The sequence below is a fragment of the Pan paniscus genome, chromosome 2, assembly GCF_029289425.2.
Source record: "Pan paniscus chromosome 2, NHGRI_mPanPan1-v2.0_pri, whole genome shotgun sequence".
NCBI lineage: Eukaryota > Metazoa > Chordata > Mammalia > Primates > Hominidae > Pan > Pan paniscus.
The window spans coordinates 186,210,002-186,230,058 of NC_085926.1; the positions used below are offsets into that span (position 1 = coordinate 186,210,002).

The 20,057-nt window shown below is 40.0% G+C and overlaps 1 protein-coding gene across 11 annotated transcripts in view; it reads left to right on the forward strand.

The window, feature by feature from the left end:
- The window catches only part of LPP (LIM domain containing preferred translocation partner in lipoma), a 738,130-nt gene that overhangs the window by 187,546 nt on the left and 530,527 nt on the right, over positions 1–20,057 (forward strand). For all 11 annotated transcript variants that reach the window (XM_034957879.3, XM_014344489.5, XM_063603023.1 and 8 more), the window contains one exon: positions 2,085–2,148. The gene's annotated coding sequence lies outside the window, so the exon portion shown is untranslated. The remainder of the gene's footprint in view (positions 1–2,084; positions 2,149–20,057) is intronic.

Sequence of the window (20,057 nt, forward strand, 5' to 3'; positions counted from 1 at the left end):
ACAGGGTGGCAGGAAAGAGTGACTGCCAGCAGGAGAAATGCCAGATGCTTATAAAACTATCAGATCTCGTGAGACTCACTCACTATCATGAGAACAGCATGGGGGAAATTGCCCCCATGATCGGATTACTTCTACCTGATATCACCCTTGACTCATGGGGTTTACAATTCAAGATGACATTTTCGGTGTGGACACAGTCAAACTGTATCACACTCTTCACAAAACCTCACTGGTACAGACTTGCTTATATGGCTTGTGCTTCGACACTTTGCCCAGGGATGTTGCATCTTGAAACTTTCCTGGTGAGATCTGAGAAAGTGTTTATGGTAACACTGCATCAAACACTCGTTTTGCCTTAGCTTAGTAATGTGTCACCTTCTGGTTAGACCACAGATGTGAAGTCTACTCTTTCTCCTTTCACTTGCTAATAAAGCAGAACTTAGAACTAAGTGTGTGTTAGTGCTTCGACAATTGAATTTTCTGTGCTATACACTCAGTTTCCCTTTCCTGAAGTTGTTTAGTTACCCTCTTCAAATAGCAATTGGGAGGCTACGTCATGTAGTAGGAGGGTGCTTACTGATTTTGGTATCAAGATACAGTGTTACATTTTTATCTGCTCCATGTTAACCATGTGATCTTTGAAGTTTGGTTTTTGTATTTGTAAAATTTGGGTAATAAGGTCTCATTGGAGTTATAAAGGGGATGGTTTGAGACATAATGGTCATTGTGATTTTTCAAGCTATAAAATAAAGCATGATGTTAAAAGATGATTAATGTTTTCATTTGGTGGTAGATGACAAGTTTCTTGCAGGGCATCTGATCAATCATGCTCTTTTTTTTTTTTTGAAACTTTTATTTTAAGTTCAGGGGTATAGTTGCAGGATCCACGTTCTTTTCTTAACCTGTTTTGAGTCCTTTATGTAAATGGGACATTTTATCAAAACTTCCTAGAAGTCTTATATTTCTCAATAAATCCATCCATTCTATTAAAACAAATTTGCTTTGTTCTTAGAGTCTGGTGGAAACTCCAACTCTCTGAACCTAGGGCATGATTATAGGCACAAAGTTGAAAATGATGTGTGATTCATCAGCAGGTCTTTCAACAAAAGCAGTATCTGTTTTGCTTTTTACGGGTCAAGGAAACTTTTGATTTTAAAATCTTAAAAGTTTTTGGGCTGTCTCTTGTTAGATGAGGCCATGTGAGAGTGACATAGATTAATATTTCGGTGTTTTAAAACTAGCAAACATAAGTCAAAGAGATATTCTCTTGCCTAATGTGCTTATAATGTTATCTTTTGATCATATAAATGTAGATTTATGGGAAGAAATGTTATCACTGCTCTCTATAACCATATACATGGAATAATGGAGAGAAATCTTATTTAAAAAGTTTAACTAAGGGCAACTTTGGCTATGGAGTATATATCATAATCTTCACATACATATGAAGAAATTGACACTCATGGAGTTTAAATAACTTGCCTAAGGCCATTGGTTAAAGGAAATCTGACTGGCTCGAAATCCTATGTACTTTTCCCATTTCCTCATTTCAATCAAATAGCTGGTTTTATTTTATTTTCTCTCTCCACCAAGCCTTGTGAATTAAGACAATGAGTTGCTGTTTGTCTTTGTCTTTCCCTAGCCTAATAACCTAGGAAAAACTGAAGTAGAAAGGAAGGATTACTGGACTAGCAGGCACAAACTTTGGCTCCAAATTCATGCCCTGCCATATACTAAACTGTGTAATCTTGGGCAAATTACTTTCCTTTTGTGAACTTCAGTTTCTACTTCTGTAAAATGTGGACAATAATATTCATTTTATATGGTTTCTGTAAAGTTAATCATGAGGATGGTGTTAGTTCCTTTCTCATCCTTTCTGTCCCTCTTCGAGCTTCTGTTTCCTCACCTATGAAGCCAGTAGAATCATCTCTTCCTGCTTCTTCATCGGGTTCCTGTGGGGTGAAATAAATGTGAAAATGTCTTGTAAAACAAGAAACCATTATGTAGATATAAGAGGTTATGACTATTAATGAATAAATATGGGTTTGGTGTCTGGAAGTAATTTTTACTTATTTCATTTGCAGATACTAGCATTGCAGTTGGCTGAACCTTGTGTCAACCATCCATTCCAGGAGCCAGCTATCTGAGGTAAGAGAGGAGGCATGTCTTCATGTTTATGAAATACTAATAGGCATCTGAGCCAGTAATGTTGATTTTAGAAGAAATACAAAGAATAGAAGAAATACAAAGGTACTTTATGAGGAAAAGAACTGAAAAATGGCCAAGACAGTGAGCTGACCTCTCTTTTTATTTTTGTTTTTTTGATTTATTTTTTTCCCTTTTAATTCATAGCCCTTAAGGTTTAATACCAAAACCAAAAATCTGGGCCACACAGACGATTCAGATTTAATGTGTATGTATTTAAGTGTCCATAAAATGCAATGGAGTAGAATGTGCTTAACCATTATTTTATTGTATCCTCAACTAGTATGTGGCAGGAGGGCTTTTTACCTGGTTTCCTAACCCTTGATTGAGTGCATTTTTCGCTACACTATGCTGCCAGTGTTACCTGGCTCTGAAGGAGCCAAATATTTATGGCTGGGTCAGTCACTCTCTCTTAGCTGCCAAACAAAATCATCTCAAAAAGCTAGAATCCAAAGCCACAACAGAAAAATCCTAAGAACACAGAAAATTGAGTTAGTCTTTTGAAACCTTGCATCCATTGTATCTGAATGCCACTCTCCTGGGGGACTGTTGGGAATGACACCAATCCTTGGCAGAAGAATACATTTGTCTTGAGTTTGCCAAGAAAATGGAGGCCAATGGAGAAAAAACATTTAAAGGAAGCATCATAGTTGTAAAATTTACCAGATGCGATTTTTCTCCTAAAGTTAACCTGCTGAATCTGTACCTTCTAATGAGCTCTACTGTGTTTTATGTAATGTAACTTAACCAAAAAGAGGTGAAGTAGTCAATATGTAGAATAGTAACTTTGTAGAAGATTTGATATCATTATTTAGAGTACTATACACATGTATTCTGCTGAATATTTTGTTAATTCCTTTGCTATATTATATCTATGACCTTGATCTGCAACCATGACTTCAGTTGCACAGACCTTTGAGAAGAATAAAATTGGTTGGTATTGCCCCAAATTTGTAGGACTTAGAAAATTTAGAATTGAGGGGAAATTAAGGTGTTAGGTTTACATGATTTTCAAAGCTAATATCATATATATATAATAAGAACACGTGCAAACAAGGTAGGTTATGTATGGACTATGAAATTTCTATAATTAAACCAGACATAACAGCCACTTAAGTTATTTAGATTTTCTTCTCATTCCTACAAGAAAAGAACATTGTTTTAATTTTTTTATTATTTATTTATTTATTTTTCAAGTGGAATATAAGCTAGTTTACCCGGGAAGTTTTCTTTTTATTTATTTACTTATTATTTAACTTTAAGTTCTTGGATACATGTGCAGAACATGAAGGATTGTTATGTAGGTATACATGTGCCATGGTGGTTGCTGCACCTATCAACCCATCATCCAGGTTTTAAGCCCCGCATGCATTAGGTATTTGTCCTAATGTTTTCCCTCCCCTTGCCCTCCACCCATCAACAGGCCCCGATGTGTGATGTTCCCCTCCCTGTGTCCATGTGTTCTCCTTCAACTCCCACTTCTGAGTGAGAACATGCGGTGTTTGGAAGCCATCATTCTCAGCAAACTAACACAGAAAAAGAGAACATTGTTTTTAAAAAAGGTAGTAGCAAAAAATGTAAGAATGGCTCCTGTCCACCTTTTATTTCTTTTCTAGTCCACAAAATAACCCTGCAAAAACTTATTTCTAATGTTTTATTTTTACGGATAAATATATCAGAAAAGAATGTACTGTAGATACCTACTATCATAGTTTTTGACAGCTCTGTGAGGCAGAGATCTAACTTGTTCATTTAGAAACTGCAGTTATCACACTAACCTTCCCTCCGATGCCAATTGTTAAATATTAATAGAATAAGCTTTGAAAAGTAATTAACTGTATCCCCTGTCCCCACAGAAACCCATCTTGAAACTATCAAGAGGAGTTTTAAGCAAGCCCTGAAAGGTTACAAAAATTACTCTCAAGAAAGAGGAATTTTCTCTCTTTCTCTTTTCGTTGTATTTCGGAGGTGGGGAATGGTAGAGAGGGAATGATAGAAACCTCTCAAGTAACCTTTGGGAGGTGGAGAAGTAAATAGTCTGGGAGCATGCTGTAGAAATTTAAAATAATCTTGTGGCAATAATTGGTATCAGTGGCAGTAATGAAGAAAGAATCACAGTTTCAATAAATAATTAGACTTGACAGTAAATGTGTCAACAGGTACCCACTTAATGAGTGTAATCATTGTTTTTCTCTGCTCTCAACGTTGATCCACTGACTGCGGTGTGTTCTCTGTCCCATTTCCAAACCAAATCTATTTAAAGCTGCACTCCATGGAATCTGAAACAGTATACCCTGTTTACTATTTAGAGCTGATACCTAATGTTCTTTAATAGGCAAGATCTGTACTTGAACGAGAACAGGCTTCTGGCCTCTTGTAGACGGTTGATTATCCCTGTTTTCCACAGGGTGATTCATTAGCAAGGATGAATAATACCCAATTAAATCTCATGGACTTGTCTATATTGCCAGAGTGAATTGTTTATTATAATTCGGTGGAAACAGTCCTAGTCTGCTTTAAATAAAATTAATCAGTTACCGTTTTTTGAAGTGGAGGTAGAGGCAGTAGTTATAAGTGAAATTACCTCTGTAATAACCTGAATAGAATCACATTGTTTTTGGGAGCAAAGCAGTATGTTGTATGTTATGTGCACCAGAAGCCATGAGAATCCTTTTCTAATCCCAGCTGTAATGTCACCTGGCTGTGTCACCTAGACAAGTCACCTTCCCTCTATGAGGTCTGTTTCATCATCTAATGACAAAGTTGGACCAGTTGATCATGGCATTACTTCCGGGTAAATGTTCTCTTATATATGATTTTATTTCCTAGCTAGTCCCTTCTCTCTCCTGGTGCCATGTTTCCAAAATCACAGGACAGTCCTATGACTCTACTGCACAGCCACTGTGGAAAATTAGTTATTTTTCTGCTTAGCTTTTGCTTCTTTTACATACCAGACATGCAGTTAATGACTTTTATTATGTATACTGTAAGAAAGGGCATTTATACACCGGTAGCGGTAGTCCCTTACCCCAGCAACTTGCAATTCCTTGTTAGGAAAGAAAAGCTGTCTTCCTCCACGTTTCTTTACTCTGTGACATTGTTCCCTGATCTGGGTCTTATGAGAGGATCTGGTAAACTTCCCCCCTATTAAGACCGTTAGGAAGAGGTGGATGCTTCTTCCATTATTTGATTTTTCCAGAGCAAATCATTGGATCTGTAAAGGAGATCAGAATGTCAAAGCCAGAGGGGACTTCACGAAGTAATCTAAACAAATTATTTCATGTCACAGATGGAGATTTTAGTGTCTGGGAGGGAATCTGATTTGTCTAAAGTGTTTTTGACTGATCTTGGACTAGAATTCTTCTGACTACATAGTTGTATCTTTAAGTAGAGAAATCTTTTTCTATAAACTATCCTTTCACTTCCTAGTTCTTAAAAGGCCATTATCTTCCAGGCAAAACCAATTTCATTTTCAGCATGGGGATGTGAGATGTCCTTAAACATAAATGGACTCCAGGTATCTTCATTAATTTCATGAAGACATGGCACAGAGGGTTCCGGCTACCTTCTGCTCTCCGTGTTTATTAAAAGACTGTGGATTCCCTTGCAGTTCTTCCTGTAAGAGGTTGTTTGATGCTGACATCATCACTCTCCTCCACCCGCCTCCTGCCCTTTTCTGAACCAGTGAATTATAGGAATCTGAGAATGAGCTCCTGTTTACTGCACATTGTTGGGGAACATTAAAAAAAAGAAGACAGATGAGGGATTTATAAGCAAGAGGACAGAAGAATAATAGCCAACACAATGAAGTCTAGTTCAAGGCCTGCAATTCCCAATTGCTGGGCTACACAGCATTAATAGCAGTGTCTCTCACCCTTTCAGACCCTTCTCTCTTATTTCAGACCCTTCTGCCTTATTCTTGTGGGGATGGGCTGGGACTGAGAAACAGCTAGTATAATCATTGCCAAAATGAAACTCACATGTACATGGGGGCTTCCAGGTCTGGAGAAGAGTGTAGTAATTGTTACCCATACGATAGAAGGTGCTTAGAGACCACTGGACCTAAGCACTTACCTGGAACCTCACAGTACAGAGGTTCAAAGAGTAGAAATCAGTTGACTGAGTCTGAGGTTCAAATCCTGGCTCTAATTAATTTGCTATGAGTTTAGTGAATGCCTAACTTTCCTCTGAGCTGCACTTTCTCCATCTGTGAGATGGGAGGAGGAGGGTGGCATAGATGATGTCAAAGGAACCCTCTGATTTTCATGAGTCTCAGATTTGCCCAAGGACCTGCAGCGAATGTGCAGCCAAGCCAGATCTTGAATTCAGAGCCCCTTTTTCTGGTTTGAGATGGTCATCATTATAAGTTCCACTACCCATACTTTCCAAACAGTATCTTTGCAGCTTTCAGCCTTGTTTTATTAAATCTACTTTTTCTCTTTTATTTGACAGTCCCTTTCTGTCCAGGGACCTGCCTAAAGTAGCAAATCTTTTTTTTTTTTTTTTTTTTTTTTTGAGACGGAGTCTCGCTCTGTCACCCAGGCTGGAGTGCAGTGGCATGATCTTGGTTTACTGCAGCCTCCACCTCCCAGGTTCAAGCAATTCTCCTGTCTCAGCCTCCCAAGTAGCTGGGACTACAGGTGCACACCCCCACGCCCAGCTAATTTTTTTTTTTTTTTTTTTAAGTAGAGATGGGGTTTCACCATGTTGGTCAGGCTGGTCTCAAACTCCTGACCTCAGGAGTCCACCCGCCTCGGCCTACCAAAGTGCTGGGATTACAGGTGTGAGCCACCGTGCCTGGCCTAAAGTAGTAGTTCTTAATATACATGTGTGTATGTGCGTGCACACGTGCATACACATGATCCTGTGTTTGGGGCAGATGTGAGGATTATGGAATTTTCAGGAACTCAGATGAATTTATGAAATAGTTGGAAAATGCAGAACTCCAGAAAATGCTATCAACAAGTTTAGGAGGTTTGTAGATGCTCTGAAGGCCATCCATGAGTTAAGCAAAAGTTTTCATTCTATGTGGGAAGTATGAGATGACATTTGAGTGGCATACATTTCCTTTTGCTGTTGGATTTTCCCCGTAGTCACCTATTGTTATACTCTGAGTGTTAGGCTCGTTTTGTAGCATGACTCTTGGCGTGTATGTATCTCAAACTATTGAGTGATATTTTAATATTGAAACTCTTATTCTACTTCATTCATTCACTCATGCATTCAAATTCAATTTTAATTCAGAATTTGCTAAATGCTAGACATCTCAATACATTATTGTATATAATCGTATAAATTAGAAAATTGCTAGGTGCTTAGAGAGGTTGAGTAATTTGCCCAAAGTTTTACAGCTAATAAATATAAAATCTGGATTTAAATCCGTATTTACTCCAAAATATGTGAATACCTCCAGAGATAACATTGAAGACAAATAGAGACAATGATGCAAGTTCATAAACCATGGAAATTTCTGGTAGAAAATGGTAGATGGGCCCCAGAGGAATACAGAGAATGTGTACTATGGGATTTTAGGAAGGGACAAGATCATACATTATGAATTACTTCATATCATAATTCATTAACTACGTGTTTATCTGGCTCCTTAAGAAAGAATAAAAAAAGTTAGATAATCATATGAAACACATTATGCATAACTCAGTTTTTTTCTTGTTCTTCAAACTTCTGTCAGGTTAGTGCTCTCAATATCTTTATTTGGTAAGTGAGATGAGGAGATGAAGAGTAGTTAGGGTCATAGTGCCCTGATCATACTGAGTTTTCAACTAAATAGGAATTTCAGTGCTTTGGGTCATCTATTTTGTTCCCCTCCCCCCGGCCCACCCCCCATTATACTGAGCTTGAGACTTTTAACAGAGATAACTTCTGACCATGCACAGATCAGCACAAATGCAGATGTGAGCAGCTAGAATTTGGATGCTGCCAAGTTGTAATGACTGCCACATGTGTGAAGCTAAAGCTTAGCACCTGATGACCCACTGTGAGTGTGTGGGGGGGCCAGAAGAGTGAAAGGCAGGTCAGAGATGGAAGACGCCTCGGAGTTTGTCAATGGCAGTACCTTCACCTTGCAGATGCAGAAATGGAGGTGGTTAGAAGGGGTAAGACTTACTAAAATTCACACAGCAGGTTAATGGCTCTCTGAGAATAATGGCAAAACAAGAACGAGGCTTTATACCAGCAATCTACAGTAGTATCTACTTTTATTTCCTACCTTTCCGTTGGCATATACTCACACTGATAGGCTTGACAGGCAGATAAACCTGTATTTGAAGGTCAGCAGGATTAGTTGTGTGGCCTTGGATAAGTTACTTGATTTACTTGGGTCTCAGGTTTGTTGTCTGTAATAGAAACCATACCCTTTTTCTTTTCTTTCTTTCTTTTTTTTTGAGATGGAGTTTTGCTCTTATTGCTCAGGCTGGAGTGCACCGGCATGACCTTGGCTCACTGCAACCTCTGCCTCCTGGGTTCAAGCGATTCTCCTGCTTCAGCCTCTGTAGTAGCTGGGATTACAGGCATGAGCCACCACGCCTGGCTAATTTTTTGTATTTTTAGTAGAGACAAGGTTTCACCATGTTGGCCAGGCTGGTCTCAAACTCCTGACCTCAGGTGATCCATCTGCCTCGGCCTTCCAAATTGCTGGGATTACAGGCATGAGCCACCGTGTGTGGCTGAAACCATACCCTTTTAACAGGACTATACCAGTGTGCTGTTCAATATACAGAAGTATTATCACCCATCTGATTAATAATCCTTATCACAGCCCAATGAGACAGGCACAGATGTTCTGCTTTTCAAGATTCTATTTCCTAACTTCATCTTGACAGTTGTAAGTCTCTTGCTTCTCAAAGTTTGGTCTGAGGACCGGAAGCATCAGCATTACCTGGGAGCTTGTTAGAAATGCAAATCTGAGATCATACTCTAGAACTTCTGAATGAGAATCTCTATTTTAACAAGAGCCCCAGGTAGTTCATATGCTCATTAGTGTTTGAGAAACATTCACTTAGGCCCTCGCCCTATTTCAAGGCTATTGCTGTGGTGTGCTGACGATGCCTGGCATGCTGCCAGCATTCTTGGGGCATGCTGTACCATGCCTTGAGATAGCGGGGTCCGGGGGGCGGGGATGCTGTGAAGTCACTCCTTGGGAATAATGGAAGACTGGGTTGAAGGGATCCAGCAGGCTTTATCTTTTTAACACCCTTCATTTCCTTAGAAGTTACTATTCAGAAGGGGTCAAACTGGGATTGGATTCTAAGTCTTTCTGATCCAAAGTCCATGTTCTTTTCATTAAACCACGATGTCTCAGTCAAGAGGAATGCTGGGTTGTGGGTGATAACTGTTCATTCCCTGTAGTGTGAATATTTCCACACTGGCTGCTTTACCCTATTACTCAATTCCTAGAGGGGAAGAATTTTTTTAAAAAAAATTAAAAAGCCTGAGTTGAAAGCCAGGATCCTGCAGCTTAATCAGTTATTTTTGCTTTTTAATGAGGTTGACTATTATGAAATAAGTAATTATTAATTACTCAAAACTAATGAAATATTTTAGTTTCCTTGCTAAAAAAGCATATGGATGCTAAAAGAAAGCATATGGGTGCTTTCTGGGAAGCATATTGGTGAATGGACAAATTACAGTGGTGCCAATATGCCTTTGCTGTCTGGCTGGGGCCATCAAAACGTGTGCTGGCATCTGAGTCCTCGTGTGTTTAAAGGGATTTTTTTAAATTCCCATTTGATAAGTGCCTGGGGTTGCCTCTGGAGTTACACAGCACTGTCTCATCAATCTTTCTGCCATGCTTTCACTCAGACATTACTGGCTGAGTATAAACTCGGTATAAACCTTTGCTGTAAGTAGCTTCTGTGGCTCTTTCTTTCCAGATGCCTCCTATCCTCTGCAATAGGTTCAGTGGGCCTGCCCCACGAATGGCAGGTATTGAGACTTTGTCTATACAACATTTTACCACAGTGGTAAAAGCAGTAGCCGAAAAGGTGGCAGCACTGAGACCTGTTTGCTCCATCAGGGACTCTGTCTGAGGCCCTTGGCCAGCTGTTGAATTGCTGCACTGCAAATTTCTTACTTGTAAAACTGGAATGATAATACCAGTGCTTCTGAGCTCACAAGCATGCTGTTCATCCAATTTGCAGTCCATGCCCTTTGCTCTTCCTCTCCTTTCCTTCATGCCTCTTCTCCTTTGCTGCATGTTCAGCTGGTCTAGTAAAAAGCTTGATGGATTTGGAGGTGGCTGAAACCATTTTGCTTGCTCTGGGGATTGCACACTTCTAGGCTTGTCAGAGGCAGGCAACATGGCATGTTTTAGAAGATACTTGGCTGAGTGTCCACGAACTGTGGCTCTCAGACCAACGTGACTTAGTAATCATTTACTCAACACCTACAAGCAAGGTAGCTTGCTAAGAAATTGAAGGAGGGAGCTGGCAGGTCTGTGGAGGTGAGTTTGATTCAGGGCCAGTCAAGACTTGGTGTGATGTGTGAGCTCAGTAATTATACTTTGAGAGAGACAGAATTTGGAGAACTCTTTCCTATTGGAGGTTTCTTATAGAACTAGGGACAAGAGTTGGCTTTGAAAGATTATTAATTGGACTTTGATAAGATATTACAAGGATTTGAAGAGTAAGTCTCTGGCAGGCAAAAGCCAGCTTGCAGTGGGACTCGGAAGCAGGTAAATATCAGGCATGTCTGAAGAACTGGGCATCAATCACAGACATGTGTAGCTGAGAGAAATCACTTCCTTTTGGTGAACCCTAGACTTTATCTGCAAAATGTGAGCGTTGAACAAGATAGTTCTCAAGAAGCCTCAAGAACTCTAGCTGAAATTCTACAAAGTCTCTTATCACACAGCCAGGTTATCCACTTAGCAAAATCCTGGCACTAGAATAGCAGCAATGGAGCAAGGCCTGGGACCCAGGTGTCCTGCCTCTATTTTATATTCTTCTTACTGTCCACAGAGCATTATGATGAAGATAGGTGGGGTGGACATTATTATTCTAGTTTTTAATGTATGAAACATAGGATATTAAGGGAATCTAAGACATAAAACGAATAAGAGATTTAACTATCCCAGATATTGATCACCCTTCCACCACAGAGGGCCAGCTCTTATAAAATGCACCCCCTGCCATTTTGCCTGTGTGGGCCTTGCTTTCCTGCCTGAGGAACCAGCACGTACCCCTTCTCCCATGAAAGTCATCCCTGTCTGCTCTTTGGCTCTGGAATTCAGTCTTAGCAATGGACTTTGTTTTATAATTAAACTTTATTTTGTATTGCCATCTTTCCATGTTTCCACCCCCATCTCATCCCTCATACATATTTTAAAGGCTTTGAATTTAAGGATTACTTTCTGCTTCTCTGAGTTCCCTGTAGCTCCTGGCACAGGGCCCCAGACATAGTGCTCAGTAGAGAAGCAAATGACTATGTTCTGCAATAGTTTTTCTCTCTGCCTATTGCTTGTTTCTGAGATGGATATGAGACTTAGAGGCTTAAAGAATTTCCAAACTGGAAAGGAAGTTAAAACCTATCTAGTCCAGCTCCCCCACCCCAGGGAAGAAATGACTTACTTAAATTTGCCTGCATAGTTAGTGGCAGTTCTGCAAATCGTGCCCACATCTCTCCAAGCAGTGGAGAGATGGTTGGCACTTGAGTCTCTTCTTAGGACTCTACAGGCTCTGTCTGGAGTCCTTGTTTCTATGAAGACCACTAAGAATAAAGGTAATACAGGTGCTGCTGCTGCTGTATTAAACAGCTGGAAAGAAGTAGACATTCATTGTATGTCTGCTATGTGACAGGCCTTGTGACAGGTGTTTTCACATAGTTTAGCTTGGTCAGTCATCAAAAGCTAGAATTCCCATTCCTCCATGAGGGAGACAGATTGTTTCTAAATAGGATATTTAGCAGAAGCTCTTCCCTGTAAGCTCTGAAAGGCGCTCGGTAGTGGATAGATGCTTCCCTCCTAGAACACGGGTGTAGGGCTCTGCAGAGTAGCATGCGTGGCTCTTCTAAGGGATATGGATTGTAGAGACTGTGAAAATAAGCAGAAGTTGTGATCAAAATTGGCATTGGGGGACTTGTGGTCACCTGAGTGTACCAGAAGACTGAGCTCCTCCACTCTCCTTTCCACACATACATCTGAGTCTTTGGAGAGCTGCAACCTGAGTGCCTCGTTCTTGAATGTCTGTAGCATTGGCTTTTACTTGCACTTACTGCATTTTACTCCTGCCTCTTCCCTAGCTAGCCTCGACCTCAACGTGTATTATTTTCTCCCCCCTTGTCATTTTTCTTCTATTACTTTTGCTTCTTCCCCTTCCTCCTTCTCCTGAGTTAACCTTGGGTGGCCTCAGGTCTTAAGGCTCTGTGATGGCAGAGTCTTCTGTATTGGACTGTGAAGATTCTGGCAGGGAAGACAATGCACAAATCTGTTAAATACACAATAAAAATAGCTTATGATCTATGGGACTTGGTATTAAGCAAGATGATATTAACGAGGTTTGATTGCTGTTCTGAAATGTGGCAGCTGCGCACACATATTGGCTGCTTTTTCTCCCCACCTTTGGCAGCTTGTGAGCGGTGTTGCCATGACACTCCTTGGGCTCTGTTTAGATCAGCTATTTTCTGAAGGAGTCGCTGACCTTCCCCACAATAGAAGCTGTTGATGTGGTCACGTCAGTGCCTCTTCGGGAGCTGTGTGACTGGTGAGCCCCCAGTTGCCACTTGGAAATGGTTGGAAACTGTAGATCAGGCACAGACATTGAATGTTTAGGAGCAAGAAGGGCTTGTGAATATCCCGTACTCTCATTTGATGTGTGAGGACAGTGAGGCGCATTATGCGGAGGTGACTTGCTCAAGGCCACAGAGTGCATAGAGAGAAGGCTGGGAGAGGAGGTCAGGTCTTGTTTCCCTGCTTGTTGATGTTCCAGCTGCACGGCACTGAGCCCTGCCTGAGCGCGCACTTCAGTCCTGAAAGCTGCAGAGGGATGGGCTGGTGACACTGCCGTGCCTAGGAGTGGGCAGAGAAGGTGAAGACACGGAGAGTAACTCAGTGCAGAGGCAGCGACGGGAAAGTGAAGGAGAGTAAGAAGCCCCGAGTAAATGGCCAAGGTGCCACTAACATGTCCATCCACAGAAACTTTTCTGGGGGAGAATGTTTCTTATCAGATTCCGCAGATGGGTTCCTTGAGAAGTGAGTGCTTAAAGGGGCTGGGAAAGATAATCATAATGCCATGTTCTCACTGCTCTGAACCCTTTTCTGACCTCACGTAAGACCTCACCTAAAACTTCCACAAGAGCCGTTCATTGTCAGTACCATGCTTTTTTTGGAGTACTGTATAATGTCAAGTATTTTTCCAATAGTTTATATGTGAAATGTGGTCTCCGCCACAAGATTACAGGGTCCTCGGGAGCAGAAATTGTGACTTAAATGGGCCTTTCTCCCTTCCACTTTTTATTCTTACCCTGCCTTTTAATCAGGCACCTGGAAGAGATCTAAACACAGGATGAGCATCCAGTAAGTTTTTGTTGAGCTGAACTTAGTTGGATTCAGATGACCTCTAAAAAATGTTTACTAATTGCTGGTGAAAATTGGCAAATGATGATTTTGTGGAAAAATGTTCTCACCGAATTAGATTTTGTTAAGAATTCTTATGTGTGATTATTTTTCATAAACCCAATACACTGTCGATTATTATCCTCATTTTACAATGAAGAAAAAAAATTCAATTGACTGCTCAAATTTACCTCTAGGAACAAGTGATGGAGATTTGATTTGCATTTAGATCTTTTGTCTCCAAATATTGTAATGTTACTTCTACTTTCCCCCACTACATACCGAAGAGGTCTTACTTCATTGACAGTGGTTCAGTCTTCTGCTGAGGAGTCTTCAGTCTTTTTATGTTGTAATCTACCTCCTTATGAGTTTGGGAAAAGAATTATGGGGCCTCAGGTTTAAATGCTGTTACGCTTTGGGTAACACTTTAGCTGATTTGTTTTCAGTAAAGCCAGAAGGAAAATACTGCATTTCTGTCTTCTTTAATTTCCTTAATTTGAAATAAGCCTTGAACTAGTTTGTAAGACTCCTTTAACTTTTAACAAATTTAGGCACATATGTAATATAAAGAAAAAGGCACTCTGCCCTAAATGAATTGACTAATTAAGCTGAGAACAAAACTAGACCACTTTTTTTTTTTTGGTGTCAAAAAAAGGATGCAGGAATTTTTAAATGCTACAACTAAAACCCAGATTTTGTCTGGTATTGATGTTCTGTAGGTTTTCTCAATATTTGCCATATTCATCAGATGATATTCATTATACTTTCCTAACTTTTATAGGATTTAGATGAGGTTTGTTGATAACATTCTACATTCTTTCTGAAAAAACACACACACACACACAAATGTCGAGCAGTCTTCTTTTTTTAATGTATATTCTCAGGAAAAACACCATTGACTAATTTAAATTTCAGTACGGAGGCAAAGCTGATCTGTAGTGAATGTAACATCTTGTTAAATACAGGTTTCATGCTTCTTTTTTGTACCTTTCCAGGCTTTTAAGGAGGAGAATAATTTGAATAATAATGGCATAATGTCCAGAGGGAAAGTTGAATACGTAAGACAGAGATGCATGTGGGCCTATTTCTGTACTTTGTATGCGTGTCTCTGTGTGGTGGCTTTATGGTTTTTAAAATAAAGTTTTCTGTATTTTCAATGTATATAATAACTTTGGAATTACCAAAGAAAAGTTGATATTGAGACTTGGGTTTTTAGTGGGGAGGAATGGATGTTTTATCTTTTCTTTTACAGTTTTAGGCAAAGTGAAACTTTAGAAAATTATATTACTTGAAGTTAGATGGAAACCAAACATTATGTTTATAGTTTCTTTCAGAAGAAACTTTGTCTTAGGAATCTGGGCACTCTTGTAAACTTTCTAAATTTCTTCAGCCCTCATTGATACCCACACTTTGTTTAATTCAGTTGAATCAGTTTACAGTGAACAACGTCCCTGGGAACATTAATCAATGAACACACACACGCGCGTGCGTGCACACACACACAGACACACACACACACACACACAGAGGACAAAAAGGAAATAAAAGCATCACTTTGTACCTTCCTCAATTCAAACCTGTCTTCTTTCTTCAGAATTTTGGATGTATGTGTCTGTTTCTTCCAGTAGATTGGGAGCACCCTGAAGACAGAAGAGACATATGTATATATATATTTTTTGTTTGTTTGTTTTTTCTTTTTTTTTTTAGACAGAGTCTCGCTCTGTCACTAGGCTAGAGTGCAGTGGCGTGATCTCAGCTCACTGCAATCTCCACCTCCTGGGTTCAAGCGATTCTCCTGCCTCAGCCTCCCGAGTAGCTGGGACTACAGGCGCCCGCCACCACACCTGGCTAATTTTTGTATTTTTAGTAGAGACAGGGTTTCACCATATTGGCCATGCTGGTCTCGAACTCCTGACCTTGTGTTCTACCCGCCTCGGCCTCCCAAAGTGCTGGGATTACAGGCGTGAGCCACCGCGCCTGGCTAGAAAGAAGAGACATTTTATGTATGATCGTCATAATGATTTTGTGAACTCAGGTGTAGTAAGGTAAAACGCCCTGGTAAAATCACTTACTGGGACTTTTCAGAATCTGTTTAGAAGTCATTCCTTTACTCTTGAAATCTCTCTGCTTTATAGACTTTCTGAGAAATAAGGAAAGTCCATCTGCCTACTTGTCATAGAAATGGGTACTTTAGCAGTAAAATAGCCTGTTTACATACTGGCTCAAACTGTCAATGTAGGAAAAGGTTTCGTGTATTATAAAATGTTACAGAGCTAGAAAAAATATACACAAGTAATATATAGAGTGCATATATATGTACATATATATGATCTGTTCCTTGTCACAATATTTAACCCAAAGTGCTATTTACAGTAATGAATCAAAATGTCAGTCTTAAAAATATGAAGTGTCAAAGTGTTCCCACGTTGTAGAAAAGTTTGATGTGACAGTTTGTTAATCATATGACTATTCTATCAATGTGTCTCACAATGTCTTTTGCTCAACACTCTCGTAGGCTCCTCACACTTTTTTCATGAATTCCTAGCTTGAGTTACTAACCCAAGGAGCACATTTGAGTTGCGTGTCTCCCACACCTCACACAAAGGCGGCTATGTTTTGCTGTACTTAAAACTGAATGGATTTCACATTATTTTAGAGTGGTTTGATTTTGTGCCTGACGCATTTATGGATAGTAGCTTAAAAAATTTCTGTAATTTTGCTGTTTTCACTGCAGAATCATCAAATGAAACTTTAACTTATAGCGCGGATGTTTTGTGTTTCTCCAAGTTAAGTTTCCCAAGATATTAGATGTCCTTATTTGCTAGTGCCCATTTGTTGAACTTGGACACATTTTTGAATTTTTCTCAGCACATTGATGATCCCAACTTCTTTTTCCTACTAAAAGGGCAGAGTCTTAGAACATAAATATTATATATGTGGAAAAGGGCAACATAGTTTCTTTCGGGAGGATTTCTGGCCATGCTACTCACTAGTTCGTGGATCACACTTAATCTCTGTGCCTCCGTGTCTTCTGGAGAAAATTTAAGGGTGAAATTAGATTAGATCAGTGAATTTTTAAACTTACGCTCTAGAAGCCCTAGGGTTCTGGGTAGAAATGAAGCTCCAATGATTGAGTGTGGGGTGGGCAGTGGGGACTCTGGGCCCTTCAACCAAGCAGCTCTGCTATTTGCTTGTTAAAATTTAGAGTTTTATAAACTGTTTCACTTAAAGAAAGGTTCTACTGCTTAACCTGCCTACCTGTTGGCATCACTGTCTTAAGTGATCTAGAGTCAGTGGCTTATTTCCCACAAGGATTCAGTGGGCAACTGTGGCAATAGTTCTTGGCTAACCTGGTCACTATGGAAGTTCTTTCCGTGGAAAAAGATTCTCCATCCTTCAATTTGAGATAAGATTTACTAATTGAGACCTCATTTGTTTCGATTTTAATCTTTGCATCATTTTAGTTTTAATAAACTAACTTTCCAACTTACCAGATTTTCGGGTTGACAAAGACCATTATTTAGAGAAACACAGGCAAAGGAAAGTCTAAAAGCTTTGGCTGGAATTTCAACTGCTTCTGGTCAAGAATATGAATTTTACTTCTTAAGGCCAAAGCGTTTCAACCATTCTGGGGAGGTGGGTGAATGCCCACAACTTGAACATTTCATTCCATTGCTTTCCATCCTCAAGTCTCTCCCTTCTTCTCCATACACATGCAACCACCACCACCACCATGGTTCTCTTCGCATGGCCTATGTATGTCCCCAGACATGGTGGAGCAGAAACGTAAAAAGTTGTGTTTTACAAACCAAGGTAGAGACTATAAGAAGGACAAAAATGATTAAGGGGCATGAGTTAGTGACACTAACAAAAAGCCTTCCTGTATCAACATAAAAAAATCAAATTGAAGAAAATATTTTTCATGGACAGAAAACCTATCCTAAAGACAGGAAAGAAGGTGAACGGCTGTTTCACTAGATGCTGAAACATCATTTCCAAAGTTCCTCAGGAATCAAACTATGGGATTAGATTCAACTCTTTTAATAGCTGAAATCTAGAAGGGAGAGAGTGGTTAAGTCTATAGTTTTATGAATGATGCTGAACTCTTTCTCACAATAAAATGCTCTTCTACTAACAAATTTAAAAACTATGAGCACCCAGAAACAGCAGTTGCATGCCAAGTCAGGAATATTCTTTTTTTAAGTCACATGTCAGCCACTGGGGATGCACCTGGGTTTAGGCTGGAGGTTGGAGAGGGTTCATCCAAAATCCATGTACAAGATATTTATGCAAAATTCTGGAGTGATTCCTTGTTCATTCTCTGAAGAAATTGGTGAGATAAGGCAAGCATCCTAAACAAATGTTGAGCTCTAAAAATACAGTTTAAATAAAACAGAAAGCATTCTGAGTGTAGTTTTGGCCAAAATAGAATAGTATAATAAATCATTTGGCTGGAGGGTATGACATGAGAATAAACAAAAAAACAGCATGTTTGCTATCTTTTCTGTTTATTTTACTTTTGCATCAACCCCCTTCTGCCTCCTTTTTCTCCTTGCTAGAGTGTGGAAGGATCTTGAATTCAGGGCCTTGTCTGTCTTGTTTTTCAGCTGGCTGGAGTCACACCTGGCATATTTATGAGCTCAATAAACATTATGAATGGATGAGCAATTTTGAAAGATTAACATATTGAAGGAAAAAAATGACGTAAATCTGAAAAATTCTGACATGGCCACTTCTAAACTCTCTGGGACTTGTACTAAATGCTTATAGATTTAGGTAGCATTCTGAGCATTACCTCACTTATTCCTTTCAACCAGCCTCTGAGGAAGGTACTGTTATTATCACCATTTCACAGAGGAAGAATTGAGATCCAGAGATGTTACATAATTTGCCCAAGGTTACATAATAATAATATAATAGCTAAAGCCAGGATATGAACTCAGGTAGTCTCGCTCCAGCAGCTTCTCTCTTAACTACGAAGCTATATTGTTTCCACATGGTGATTATAATTATAACTGCCTGTTCTACTTTACGTTGTGAGGCTGAGTTTAGGTATGAAAGGATTAGGGAAGAAGTATATCAACTAGTGAAGGCGAGACAACACACAAACAACTATAATTTAAAGTAGATAGAAACTTGCAGAGAAAGTTCAGAGAAGAAAAAAGAACTATTATTTCCACCGGGGTGAAGGGCAGGAGTCAAAGAAGGCTTCCTGTGGGAAGTGACTTAGTTTGGCCTTGAATGAGCAGAATTATAGTAAAGGGAGATGCTTTCCAAGGAAACAGAATAAACAGTGGAAGAGATGCCAGTCTAATGCTGTTGAGTTTAGCAGATTCTTTCCAAAAGAGTGTGCGCTGAGAAGTGGGGAGTGGAGAGGGCTTGTGGTGGAAGGAGGTGGAAGCCCTGAGAAGGGATCTGAGTGGGAAGATGCAAGCGTTCCAAAAGCATCTTTGCAATCTCTCTGGAGGTCAACTCTGGGCAAAATGTTGCTTTTGTCATGCTTTAACTCATTATTTTTTGATGCATTGTCCGCAAAGACTAGTCCAAGGAGGTACCAGTCCAGAAAGAGTGGCCACACGAGTCTGGAAAATGCTGCACCCTCTGGTGCTCTATTAGGTGCTGACAGTGCGTGTTAACATGCCCAGTCTTCGAGGAAGTCCCGTGAGACAGCAATCACCTTGCTTTCTTTGACTGTAGACCTGGTTTGTTGTTTTACTTTGAGCAAACCCCTGTTAACATCCCTCAGAAGACACACTTCAGGAGCCCTCTTCCAGCCAACCAGCTGGACTAATTTGTGTAAACTTTCCAACAAGTTGTGTGCTTCTGCTGCACACAGGTCATCTCAGAGTAAAACTTGCTCCATTCTCAGGACAGCCAACAGTCCCCTTTTGAAAGAAGTTAGAGCACGTTTGCCTATAGAAATTGTTATGTGTCAGTTAGAAAGCAAGCTGCATCCGAGGTAACAAACTTGAGGAGCTGCAGCCCCTCTGACGAAGTAAAAGTGAGAAGCAGGAAGTGAAGGAGTCTCAGCTCTTGAAATAAAATGTGCATACGGGTGAGAGTTGCCAACCACAAGAACTCTAGCTGGCTGCCCTGAGAACATTTTAGGAGAAAACATGGTTAAAGTCGGCACCTGACCTATTAGCTGCAGGGGCAGCTCATTATCTTTTTTATTCTTTCACCCTGCATTGGCCCGAAAGGGGAAGAGAGGCAGTAAGTGGACTGTAAAGAGTGCTTATTCCACGCTGGGCAGGTCATTAGAATTGTCATGTCAAATTCCCTTCCT